A 14,353-nucleotide genomic window follows, 5' to 3' on the forward strand; every position below is an offset into this window, starting at 1 on the left:
TCACTTCTCCTCTCTTTGTTTTTACTCTAAAATTAAATCCCTCTTACTAGGTGGGAGAGAAGTTAACCTGTGAATTAGTTCCCGCTTCTCCATTCTTTGGCCACTGAATAAAACTTGTGCTGTAATTGGCTGCTCAAACCCAAACAGAAAAAGAGCTTCCCCACTGCCAGGCAGAGAGCCCTAGCCCTAGCAGAGTCTATACAAATTAATTTGGTAACATTGTTAGGACACTCTTCACCTCACATACTTTAAAGTGCCTATTTCAGCGAACATGTGCCCAGTTAAGTGGATTCATGGATTATATTATCTAATTTAAACCAAACTCACCCTCACCAAGTGAATACATGATTTATAAAAGATAAATCATATAAAAGTAGTAAGATGTTTAAGTAACAATATTGTTACTCACAATAGGAGTAAATCTCAGAAACTTCACATTGAGCAAGAGATGGCAGACACAAGGAGGATATGCTATTTGACTGCTGCCATATAAAGTTCAAAACAAGTAAAACTCAACTGTGATGTCAGAGGTCAGGCTAATGATTATCCTTGGCAGTGGGGGAGGAGGGAATAGTGACCAGGAGAGGGTAAAAGGGGAGCTTCTGAGGCACTGGTCATGTTCTATTTCCTGCTCCTAATTTAAGTTACACGATTACACAACTATGTTCACTTTATGAAAATTCATGAAGCTGGACATTCACAATTTGTCTTCTTTTCTCCTTGCATATTATTGTTAAATAAAAAAGTTTACTTACAAAATCTTTTTAAAAGTCAGATGTTTAATAATAAAGTCTCAAGTACGTTGACAAATTTCTATAATGTGTGAGAAAATTGCTTTTGTGCTGTTAAAAACACAACTTTTAAGATATTGTTTTGGGGAATTCCCTGTGGTCCATTGGCTAGGACTTGGCGCTTTCACTGCCAGGGGCCCAGGTTCGATCCCTGGTTGGGAAACTAAGGTCCCACAAGCCATGCGTCGTAGCCAGAAAAATAAAATTAAAAAAATAAATAAAATTTTTAAAATTATTGTTTTGTTCAATTTTACCTCCTCTAAAATTTTATTTATAATATATAAAATATTAGATAAATAGTGCATGAATTTAATTTCATCAACTATAAAAATATATATACTGGGGAGTTTGAACTCATCAGTTAACTGATGGGGATATGCCGTAAAAAAATCTCATCAGTCCAAGCAAAGGTTGATAAGAGTGTGAATTCCCAGTATTATTGGGGATGAGAGAAGGAAAAAAGAGTCACTAGTGTCTCCCAGGTTTCAGTGTGGGCTCTGAGAGGCTGGTAATGTCCTTCACCAAGACAGAACTCAGGAAGAAAATGGCTATGGAGAAGGTGCAGACATTTAGCACCTAAAATGATTAATTTATTATTTTCTGAAGCCACACAAAGAAGAGTCACACCTAAGAGGAAATCTTAACTAATTAATGTTATATACTTATGGTTATATGCTGCTTTTGAAAGATGGTCTAAGAAAAATTATTCTCAAATCAAGTACTGTAATTATTTTTATAAGTGTAGAAAAAAGTGCGCAGTATTTTATTATCAGGTCTATGAAAAAGGGCAGTATAATTAATCATCAGTTATATTCTTAAAATTAGGCTTCTTTTAAAACATAACAGGCAAAGAAATGCATTCATTTTTAATTGAGGCTTTAAGAATATGTTTTAAATTAACATCATGAAAATGTTATTAAGACAAAAATCATTTGCACTGCCCACAAAAGACGCTGTTCTCAGTAATGTGCATCAAGTGTACTGTCTCTAATAAGACTTTGACCTCTCTTAGCTTTTTTTTTTAATCTAAAAAGCTTCTATTTCTTTACAAATATTTATCCTATGTGCCTCATGAGGATAATTCTTTGAGAGATTGAACCACAAAAAGATGCCTGCCTTTCCCTCAGGTCACACCGTGATGGACTAAGTGGCACATGCAGTGAGGGACAACCCAGGGGAGACTTCACAGTGTCCATGTTGCTCCCTTTACTACAGTAAAAAATTATTCTACAAAGCTATGAAAGGCTATGGGAGGCCTTAAAATGTGTTGGAGGACAAGAAAAATACCCCAAAGAAGAAAGGAGACTATTGGTGGAAGAAAAAGAAAAGTGGCTCTAGCATTTGAAGGATCACACTCCACCATCATCTCTCACTCATATTCGATGTGTTTTCTTTCTCTTACATTCACTCTCTGTAACTGATTGAAGTTTCCCTTCCCTTCTTTTCCCTTCCTTCACTTCCTTCCCTTCTTTTACTTCCTTCCTTCTTCTTTGTTTTCTCCATAGTCATTAACTGATTGCTCACTATAGGTGGGTACAGTGCTGGCATTAGGGACACCAACATAAGTAGGACCCCGTTCCTACCCTCAAGGAGACCACAGTTTAGTAAGGAACTTTAGTCAAGGAAAGACATATATTTTATACATTTTTTTTGGCCCACAAAGCATTAGGACTTTTTAGTTTGACCAGGAAATTGCCAATATTTTTGCTTTGAAATCTTAAAACACTGATAGATTGGCTTCTTAGACTGGTCTTTTAGGGATTTAGGTAAATCCCTTTCACAAAGGACTGAAAGGCAGGCAAGTTGGCTTTACCTGTGGATGATGTCTTTCTAAGGCTGGGAGTGATTTTTTAAGATAATTATTTTTATTGATACTGATGCATACAGTAAACATTTCAGAGTGCCATACTAAAACCCCAGGCTCAGAGGTATATAACTTTAAAAATCCTAGTTATTTTTCTCCCCTCCCTCACATTTTTTGGTCATTCCAAGACTGTTTGGGTTAACAAATCACAGGCACAAGCAAGCATGCTTTCCTTCTTTTTTAAAATTTTTATTTATTTATTTATTTACTTTTGGCTGTGTTGGGTCTTCGTTGCTGCATGCGGGCTTTCTCTAGTTGCGGTGAGCAGGGGCTCTTCGTTGTGGTACGCAGGCTTCTCATTGCGGTGGCTTCTCTTGTTGTGGAGCACGGGCTCTAGGTATGCAGGCGTCAGTAGTCATGGCACATGGGTTTCAGTAGTTGTAGCGTGTGGGCTCTAGAGCACAGGCTCAGTTAGCTGTGGCACACGAGCTTAGTTGCCCTGTGACATGTGGGATCTTCCCGGACCAGGGCTCGAACCTGTGTCCTCTGCATTGACAGGCTGATTCCCAACCACTGCACCACCAGGGAAGCCTGCATGCTTTCCTTCTAATGGGCACTGCATTGTTCCTATAATTTCCTTCCTTATTCCTCAGCTAGCTATTAAAGTTGGAAGATCTGAACTTTCCCTGCATGGGCCAGAGATTTCTGGGAGATTCACATCGCACTGGGGTCTGAGTACAGAAACCACCCTGCTGTTTGCAAGATCCAAGACTTAGGTTGGATGTAATGAAATGGATGAGTGAACTTCAGCCAGTGCACCCGAGAGTCCTCCCTCAGGGCTCTGTGTTGTGTAAAGTGCTTTGATGCGGTTGGGAGAATGGGGCACTCCCTGGGATGCTTCTGTTGCCCAGCACAAAGTAAGTATCTTCCAATGACATAGTCAAATGAAAGGGAACCACAGCCACTGTGCAGATGAAGCAGATTTTTGCCTAGTGACCTGCTGTAAAATGTAATCAGAGCTTTCCTTTAATGGACTGAAAATCCAAACCAATTAGAAAACCGACCCAAACCACAGTTCAGTTCAGACTATAAGAGAAGCTATTGTCTCTAATGTACTTCACCTCTCCCCTGAAACAAGCCCTGGTGCTTTCAAAAAGGTTAAAATTATGCCCAGGTAACAAAACTATAAATGGCCTGCCTTTAAAGGAGCAGACTTCAAAATGATATCCTGACTCCTTACCCTCAGCAAGATAAAACCACAGACATTGGAGAAGCATGGCCGCTAACGTTCAGGCAAAAGATCTGGAGAAGTAAGGAAAGAGAATCGTTAATAAATTGATACTTATTAAAATAATAATGAGAGGAGTTTCAGGTGCTTTTCATAGACTGATTCAGGAGGACAGTACAAATTCTCGAATGTCCATGCAGAGAGGGAAGGAGTCTCTATTTCCCAGCAGGAGATGCACAGATATAATGGGACTGCCCATGAATTCCAGAACCTGGAAAATCAAACTGAAGGTACAGTGTGTGTGAACAGCAGGGATAATAGCTCTGTGATCTTAATGATTTTCCTCAACTTAACAGTGGGGTTAAGTTCCAATAAACCCATCGTAAGTTGAAAATAGCGTAAATTGAAAAGGCACTTAATACACCTAACCTACCAAACATCATAGCTTAGCCTAGCCTACCTTAAACGTGCTCAGAACACTTACATTAGCCTACAGTTGGTCAAGATCATCTAACGCAAAATCTGTTTTACCATAAAGTGTTGAATAACTCATGTAATTGATTGAATACTGGACAGAAAGTGAAAAACAGAATGGCTGTATGGAAACAGCATGGTTTTAAGTGTATTGGTTGTTTACCCTCATGATCTCACGGCCGTTGAGGAGCTGCAGCCCATTGCCATTGCCCAGCATCGTGAGAGAGTATCGTACTACATATCACTAGCCCGGGAAAAGATCAAAATTAACAATGCCAAGTATTATTTCTACTGAATACATACCACTTTCGAACCTCATAAAGTTGAAAAATCATAAGTCAAACCATTGTAAGTTGGGGACCGTCTGTAAATGGTTAGACTGGGAAGGAATTAGTTTTGGGAAAAAAATAAATAGAGGTAGACCAAATTAACCAAAATATTACTTTCTTCAGCTGAATCATCTGCCACCCCATATAGTGACATGAAAGTCCTGAGCGAACTGACAAGAAAAACTAGAGAAATTTCTCAAATCATATGTGGAAAGAAAACATACAAGAACATCTAAGGTAGGCTACAAGCCAATGGATTTTTTGTGCTATGGAGATGAGAAACAGGAGGGGCAGATATGCATCAAACACTATTACATGCCGTAGGGCCTCGGGGTGGGGGGTTGTAACTCAGTGGGCCAGTTATTAATTGATTGTCTCACAGCTCCAAATCCACTCTTCTTTGCCCTGCCTTGTGACAGTGGAGCGGGTCCCTGTAAAATTATCTTCATTGCTGGCTGGATCATATAAGGCTTTGCCAATAGAGGGCACTAGAGAGACTCTTCAAGGAAAAAACAGGAGGCAGGGATTTTCCTTCCTTCATCCGGTGGGACATTTCCACTCAGCAGTTGGCAGATTTAGCATGCATGGTCAACCTACACCCTCCAGCAAGGTTCTCCAGCACCAGCGGGCCACATGTACCCTCTTCTCAGAGGTTCTGAAGCTTAACCTGGGGCTGAGGGAGGAGCTTCCTCTAAGTTTCTAGTTCCTTCTTGTTCACTCTCTTTCTGCCTAGGCATAGATTCTGCTTTACCTCTCGGAGTCCTTTTTCACTCTCTTTAGTTAACTGTCTGTTGCAAGTTAACAATTCTTCGTGTTAAATTTTCCCTTTGCAATTATTGGTGTGATTTCTGTCTCCATGAGGTCTGCATGGAGATTAAAGCCTCCAAGGGTTACCATGGTCCAGGGTCTGGTACCAGGTTCTGGCTTTGCAGATCTGGAAACTCAAAGAATATGAAGAATTTAGAGCGTACTTTATCACTGGAACGACTTGAATTTCAATCCTGGTTCCACCACTTCCTAGCTTTGTAATCAAGAGCAACTTGTATAAATAACAATTCTACTTATAGGCAATGATTCATTCATTCAATACATATGTTTATTGAGAATCCTACCATGTATCAGGTACTATTGTAGACATTAAGGATACTGACAAAAATCCCTGCCCTCAAGGAGCTTATATTTTGGTAGGAGAAGACTGGCAATAAATAAAAGCAATATATGAAATACATAGTATGTTACATAGTCATAAGTTCTATGGGAAAAAATTAGGCAGGGAAGAGGATAGGAAGCATTGGGAAGTTGAAATTTTAAATAGAATGATTGGGGAAAGCTTCTCCGTAAATATAACATTTGAGTCAACATCTGAAAGAGATGAGAGAATAACTGGGGAAAAGTATTCTAGGTTAGGGATTGTTCCCAAAAGTGCTGCTTTAAGGCTTCATGGGCCAGATCGGCTGGAGCAGACTGAGTGAGTGAGAGGAAGGACTCCAAGAAACGAGATCAGAAAAACGACAGAGAGCAAGATTGTGAAACATGGAAATCTCTTAACCCAGTGCCAGGCACACACTCCCTAAATGGTAACTATAATAGTTACCCTTGGGACTGAGCTCCTAAAGATGAGAGAAGCCCTCAGAGTGGGAATCACATCCTATTCACTTTTGAATTTCTAGCACCTGCGGTGGTGCCCAGCACAAAGAAAGTGCTGAATGAATGATGAACAAATTACTCCAATTACACACATGGGACTGCTATGTGAGGTCAGAACATGAAGTTATTAATTTATAACATGTGATACACCTCTTGAATATACTGATTATGTCAGTCAGCTAACTAGGGCACTTCCTACCAGATATCAAGGTAGTTAAGTAGCATAATTAATCAAGAGAATACTGCTTAATAAGCGTGGAATAAGGTCAAAGAAAGCTGGAGAGTCTTAAGGGATGTTACTTGCAGTCCTGTCTTCCTTGCCCTGGCAATTTTACATATCAGAAGACATGCCAGGCTAGTAAATTGGATCAAAGCAGAAAATGGAATAAGCACACGAAAGGGATCTTGTTGATTGCCTATCCAAGACTCGTCCCTACCCCATAGTTCCCGGCTAACAGATACCCAGGGGTTACCTGCTTCAAGGAGGGGCTGGGCCCCATCCCAGTCCCCAAAAGTGACTCACAATTGATCTAAACCAATCACAGTAATCCCATTTTCCTTGAAGGAATTACTTAGGCAAAAGCATATGATACCATTTTGACTAAGACTGAGGAGAGGACTTTGGAGGGTGGGATGGGACTACTGGAGAAGTTTTTTTTCACTCTTAAATGGATTTGCATGAGGAGAAGCCTGCTTTTCTGCTTCTTATACAGCTGTGTGCAGGAGGTAACACTTGGGGCTATTAGCTCTCTTGTATTCATGCATGGACAAGCCTAAGGGTTAAAAGTCAATATGCTAAGGATGGCAGGGCAGGAAAATGAAAAGAGCCTGGGTCCTTGTTCACATTATTGAGCTGCTAATTAATCAACCCTGGGAATGTCCTAACTCTGGAACTCTCTATATTATATGAAGTGATAAATTTGCTTATATTAAAGCAATTTTGTTTGGATCTTATATCAGTTTGTTAGCGCTGTCATAATAATATACCACAGACTAGGTGGGTTAAACAACTGAAATTTATTTTCTCACAGTTCTGGAGGCTCGAAGTCCAAGATCAAGATGTTGGTAGGTTTGGTGTCTCCTGAGGTCTCTCTCCTTAGCTTGTAGTTGATGGCCCTTATATGGTCCTTCCTCTGTGAGTGCATCCCTGGTATCCCTTCCTCTTCTTATAAAAACATAGGCCATATTGGATTAAGGCCTTATCCTCATGACCTTAGTTAACTTTAATTACCTCTTTAAAGGCCCTATCTCCAAATTCATATGTGGTTCATATATCCATGTATGAACCACATATGAATTTGGGAAGGACACTATAACTGTTCATAACAGGTCTCCTCTTATAGATAATATACTATCTCTTAGGTGATTGTGAAAATTTTAGAGTGTCAGTGAAAACCAATTCTCACAACATTTTCTTTTTTTTAATTTTTAAATTTAATTTAATTTTATACAGCAGCTTCTTATGAGTTATCTATTTTATACATATTAGTGTATATATGTCAGTCCCAATCTCCCAATTCATACCACCACCACCACCCCCCATCCCGCCACTTTCCCCCCTTGGTGTCCGTACGTTTGTTCTCTAAATCTGTCTCACAACATTTTCCAATAGTAACTATAGGTTGTCCATCAAATTTTCAGTTTGCATAATATAATCAGATGGTTATACTAGATGAACTTTAAAGACCCTCCCAACTCTGAAATTCTATGAGTACATTTGTTTATTGTTAATATTTTTAAATTATAAATATTTATATGATATACAAGTTGAATTACTTCCAGCCTCAAGAAATACAAATATCTTTTAAAAAAAATGCAGCTAAGAGTGACTTTAACCACATCACATAAAAAAATCCAGAAACAGAGAAGTTCCAGGGTTAGTTTAAAAAGTTGATTAATAAATCAACAGGGCCAAGAATTTTTTCTTCATTCTAGCCTGCCAGTTGTCAATGTTTCAGCACTTACCCCATGGTCACAAAATGACTGCAGCAGCCCCAGGTATAACATCACTACACAGCACCTCCACAGGCAAGACAAGGAAAAGGGAAACATCTTTGCTTCCTTCCATTTTTTTAAGAATGAAGAAAGCCTTTCATAAAGCTTCCCTATTAGGCTTCTCACTGGTCAAACTTTTGTCATGTACTTACCATGACTGGTTTAAATTAGCAGACTTCCCCTCAGTTCTCTTTCACAGAACCAAGTAGCATACATGCCACATCAATCAAAGGCAAATGAGGAAAAGGAAACCAATTATGAGTCTTCCATGGGGTCAGCTTTCTCTAAAGCAGCTGCCTCTTGGAAAAGTTACCAAATCAAGGTTCCTTTAGCAAGGATAAAGGACAGGAACATCTGTTGGTTACAGATACAACAACCACATTATTAAAATCCCAAATCAGACCTGACTGTAGAAATGAATATTTGATATCAAGATTGCCCTGGGAAATCTGAGGGACCACAGAGATGGTGACTACAGTGGTTTCCACTCTGCAGTTCCCTAGAAATATCAGAAGGTATTGATGGAATTTCTTAACTATTTTCAATATCTCAAAAACCCTAGGAGAAAAGTTTGCACAAACTAGCTAAAAGATTTTTTTGATCTGACCGAAATTCTATAAGGTCAGTATATTAAGGATTGTTCTCTCATGCAAATCAGGAGCCCATATTGACCATTAAATATAGATTGAAGTAATAAAAGTTTTCAGTAAATTAATAACTAAATACATATACTTGAAAGACTTAAAACAAGGAATCCATGGAAGAAAAATAGTTTTTAGATATTTTAATAATTATTTTAAGGTAATTTTAAAATAATTATTTTAAGGTAATTTTAAAGGTCATTGGTGGAGTAAAACAAGAGAAATCCTTGATGCTCAAACCATTCCCTTTCTCAAGGAAATGTAAAGGATGTCAGCTATTCATGATTCAGCAGTGTTTTTCTCTCTAAAGAGATAAGAACTACTTACAGACATTAAACCATTCGATCTTAGTCTGTTTTATGCCTGGGCAGTTATCTTTCACATTGACCATATGTCCCCGAATTACTAACTTTCCATACCATTAACTCATGACACCACCGGGATTTCTTAAATATGGAAAATGCATTACTTAATCTAAATGGGATGTAGTAATTGGCACCCCTGTTATCTTTTTTTCCTGTAGGAAAAGGACCAATCAACAAGGAGCACTTAAATTAAATTCTATCAACAATATATACTTATTTGATATCATAGACATTGACATTTTATACCCTGTAATCACCATCTGCTAATAGTAATTTAATTCTTTAATAAATAATACCAAGGAGAGTAAACATTAATGAAAATTGTGAACATTTTATGGGTCCTTCTAGTTTTATTGTTCAATAGTGACAACTATACTTAATAATTTTAAAAGAGCATTAAGCAAAGTCAGAGAGTGATGATGAAAGATGGTTACATGACTCTTGAATATTAGATGGCCAAAGGAAATATCAAGTCTAGAAGTCATGCCTGGGGAGAAGAATAAGCAGAGCATAAATTGTCAGTATGTTTTGAGTATGTGTTGTGATGCTAATGTGATTGGGTAGGATGAAAACAATTGGCTGGAAAGAGAATGCACTGAGATTGCATCAACACCCTCAGCCTTGTGCCTTTTTATTAGGCTGGCACTTTGTCCTGCTTGGCAGCTAATAGATGAAATTAGCCTCCTTAAGAATCATCTACAGAGAAGACGTTGATCTCAGATTGTTGGAAGACATCATGGGAAGAATTTTTTATATTCCTTTTTTTTTTTAAGTGAATAACTATTGCTTACATTCATACCCTGGTGAAGTGGACACGAGCAAGGACTATATCTGATACTCCATATCAGGCAGGAGGACCACTGTCCTAAGGAACTTTTTGGTTTCCGGGAACAAAGACTCAAACTAAGTCAAATGAGTCAGGGTATTAGGAACATCTAAATGGGATAAAGAAAAGGGAATGTCACAGATATACAGAAAGAGGAGTCAGAAGAGGGTCAAGGCTCAAGTGTCAGGAAGAATAAACTGAAGGGTGGGGCTTAATCCAAGATTTCTCAGGAGTCCTCAGCAGTTGGATGTCTTTGCTGCAGTGCTCCACAATTTACAGAGCACCACCACTTCTCCATATGCCTTCTCTATTTTCTTTTCCTATGAACTGGCTTATTTACTCTCTAGTCTTTTTTTCTCCATCTTCAAGTGTCTGTTCATTCGTAACCATGGCTCGTGTATAGTTTTATTTCACCCTTGACCTATTTCTATCTCACTCCCTTTCACTTTCTCTCCCCATTGCTAACACTTTATTCTCTTGGAATATCCCACTTGAAATGCCCAAGAGAGATCAGCTGATTGTCTCAGAGGATCTGTCCATGCCCAGGTCACTAAATAGCTCATACAGTTGACTGGCATCTCTAGTAAAACAACTAAATGAAGAGTACTCAGTCAGAAGACACACCCGTAGGTAGCTGCAGTATCTGATTTGCAGATCTTCATTGAGTCATTAAATTCGATAATCATTCCATATCATTTTATGTAATGTAATCATAGTCTATACTTCTTTCAATTTAAAAGTAAATGTTAGCAATTATGAGAGATATTTTTCAAATGCACTGGAGTTGTTCTTGATGCCTGTAGTTTCTTGAATCAACACAATTTCAATAAATCAAGATCCATGGGAATCTACCATCTTCTCTAACTCCAATGAAATAAACTCCCTGTGGAATCCATGAATCATGACTATCCACTATGTTGCTAATAAATTCCGTAGGAGACATTTCAAAATAAAGGGCAGTTTATTATTATTATTATTATTATTTAGAGAGATCATATTTATTAAATGTGCTGATGGTATTGAGGGGAATTAGAAGAAAATAATACTCCAATGGACTAAGAGACCAGATTGAGACACAGGTCAATACTGATTACCGTAAACTTACTGCACCCATTCCCCTGGCATTTTCTTTTTTTAACACCTTTATTGGAGTATAATTACTTTACAATGGTGTGTTAGTTTCTGCTTTATAGCAAAGAGAATCAGCTATACGTATACATATATCCCCATATCTCTTCCCTCTTGCGTCTCCCTCCCTCCCACCCTCCCTATCCCACCCCTCTAGGTGGTCACAAAGCACCGAGCTGATCTCCCTGTGCTATGCGGCTCCTTCCCACTAGATATCAGTTTTACATTTGGTAGTGTATATGTGTCCATGCCACTCTCTCACTTTGTCACAGCTTACCCTTCTGCCTCCCTGTGTCCTCAAGTCCGTTCTCTAGTAGGTCTGAGTCTTTATTCCTGTCCTGCCCCTAGGTTCTTCGTGACCTTTTTTAAAAATTATTTTTATATTCCATATATATGTGTTAGCATACAGTATTTGTTTTTCTCTTTCTGACTTACTTCACTCTGTATGACAGACTATACGTCCATCCACCTCACTACAAATAACTCAATTTCGTTTCTTCTTATGGCTGAGTAATATTCCATTGTATATATGTGCCACATCTTCTTGATCCATTCATCTGTCGATGGACACTTAGGTTGCTTCCATGTGCTGGCTATTGTAAATAGAGCTGCAGTGAACATTGTGGTACATGATTCTTTTTGAATTATGGCTTTCTCAGGGTATATGCCCAGTAGCGGGATTGCTGGGTCGTATGGTAGTTCTACTTTTAGCTTTTTAGGGAACCTCCATACTGTTCTCCATAGTGGCTGTATCAATTTACATTCCCACCAACAGTGCAAGAGGGTTCCCTTTTCTCCACACCCTCTCCAGCATTTGTTGTTTGTAGATTTTCTGATGATGCCCACTCTAACTGGTATGAGGTGATACCTCACTTAGTTTTGATTTGCATTTCTCTAATAATTAGTGACGTTGAGCAGCTTTTCATGTGCTTCTTGACCATCAGTATATCTTCTTCGGAGAAATGTCTGTTTAGGTCTTCTGCCCATTTTTGGATTGGGTTTTGTTTTTTTTTTTTAATATTGAGCTGCATGAGCTGTTTATGTATTTTGGAGATTAATCCTTTGTCCATTGATTCGTTTGCAAATATTTTCTCCCATCCAGAGGGTTGTCTTTTCATCTGGTTTCTGGTTTCCTTTGCTGTGCAAAAGCTTTTAAGTTTCATTAGGTCCCATTTGTGTATTTATGGTTTTATTTCCATTTTTCTAGGAGATGGGTCAAAAAGGATCTTGCTCTGATTGATGTCATAGAGTGTTCTGCATATGTTTCCCTCTAAGAGTTTTATAGCGTCTGGCCTTACATTTAGGTCTTTAATCCATGTTGAGTTTATTTTTGTGTACAGTGGTAGGGAGTATTCTAATTTCATTCTTTTACAGATAACTGTACAGTTTTCCAAGCTCCACTTATTGAAGAGGCTATCTTCTCTACGTTGTATATTCTTGCCTCCTTTATCAAAAATAAGGTGACCATAGGTGCATGGGTTTATCTCTGGGCTTTCTATCCTGTTCCATTGATCTATCTTTCTGTTTTTGTGCCAGTACCATACTGTCTTGAATACTGTAGCTTTGTAGTATAGTCTGAAGTCAGGGAGCCTGATTCCTCCAGCTCCGTTTTTCTTTCTCAAGATTGGTTTGGCTATTCGGGGTCTTTTGTGTTTCCATACAAATTGTGAAATTTTTTGTTCTAGTTCTGTGAAAAATACCAGTGGTAGTTTGATAGGGATTGCATTGAACCTGTAGATTGCTTTGTGTAGTATAGTCATTTTCACAGTGTTCATTCTTCCAATCCAAGAATATGGTATATCTCTCCATCTATTTGTATCATCTTTAATTTCTTTCATCAGTAGCTTATAGTTTTCTGAGTACAGGTCGTTTACCTCCTTAGGTAGGTTTATTCCTAGGTATTTTATTCTTCCTGTTGCAATGGTAAATGGAAGTGTTTCCTTAATTTCACCTTCAGATTTTTCATCATTAGTCTATAGGAATGCAAGAGATTTCAGTGCATTAATTTTGTATCCTGCTACCTTACCAAATTCATTGATTAGCTCTAGTAGTTTTCTGGTAGCATCTTTAGGACTCTCTATGTCTAGTATCATGTCATCTGAAAACAGTGACAGTTTTACTTCTTCTTTTCCGATTTGGATTCCTTTTATTTCTTTTTCTTCTCTGATTGCTGTGGCTAAAACTTCCAAAACAATGTTGAATAATAGTGGTGAGAGTGGGCAACCTTGTCTTGTTCCTGATCTTAGTGGAAATGCTTTCAGTTTTTCACCATTGAGGATGATGTTTGCTGTGGGTTTGTCATATATGGCCTTTATTATGTTGAGTTAAGTTCACTGTATGCCTACTTTCTGGAGGGTTTTTATCATAAATGGGTGTTGAATTTTGTTGAAACCTTTTTCTGCATCTATTGAGATGATCATATGGTTGTTGTTATTTTTTTTTTTTGCAGTACGCGGGTCTCTCACTGTTGTGGCCTATACCACTGTGGAGCACAGGCTCTGGATGTGCAGGCTCAGCGGCCATGGCTCACAGGCCTAGCCACTCCGTGGCATGTGGGATCTTCCTGGACCGGGGCACAAACCCATGTCCCCTGCATCAGCAGGCAGACTGTCAACCACTGCACCACCAGAAAAAAATGGTTTTTATTCTTCAATTTGTTAATATGGTGTATCACATTGATTGATTTGCATATATTGAAGAATCCTTGCATTCCTGGGATAAACCCCTCTTGATCATGGTGTATGATCCTTTTAATGTGCTCTTGGATTCTGTTTGCTAGTATTTTGTTGAGGATTTTTGCCTCTATGTTCATCAGTGATACTGGCCTGTAGTTTTCTTTCTTTGTGACATCTTTGTCTGGTTTTGGTATGAGGGTGATGGTGGCCTCTTAGAATGAGTTTGGGAGTGATCCTCCCTGTGCTACATTTTGGAAGAGTTTGAGAAGGATAGGTTTTATCTCTTCTCTAAATGTTTGATATAATTTGCCTGTGAAGCCATCTGGCCCTGGGCTTTTGTTTGTTGGAAGATTTTTAATCAGAGTTTAAATTTCAGTGCTTGTGATTGGTCTGTTTATATTTTCTATTTCTTCCTGGTTCAGTCTCAGATGGTTGTGCATTTCTAAGAAT

At 38.5% G+C, this 14,353-nt stretch overlaps 1 non-coding gene across 1 annotated transcript; it reads left to right on the plus strand.

Moving 5' to 3' along the window:
* Positions 1 to 881: 881 nt before the first annotated feature.
* Positions 882 to 954, plus strand: TRNAE-UUC (transfer RNA glutamic acid (anticodon UUC)). Its single transcript has one exon. It is a non-coding gene; the product is annotated as a tRNA-Glu (tRNA).
* The last annotated feature ends 13,399 nt before the right edge of the window (positions 955 to 14,353 follow it).

The sequence above is a fragment of the Lipotes vexillifer genome, unplaced genomic scaffold, assembly GCF_000442215.2.
Source record: "Lipotes vexillifer unplaced genomic scaffold, Lipotes_vexillifer_v1.1 scaffold26, whole genome shotgun sequence".
NCBI classification, from domain to species: domain Eukaryota; kingdom Metazoa; phylum Chordata; class Mammalia; order Artiodactyla; family Lipotidae; genus Lipotes; species Lipotes vexillifer.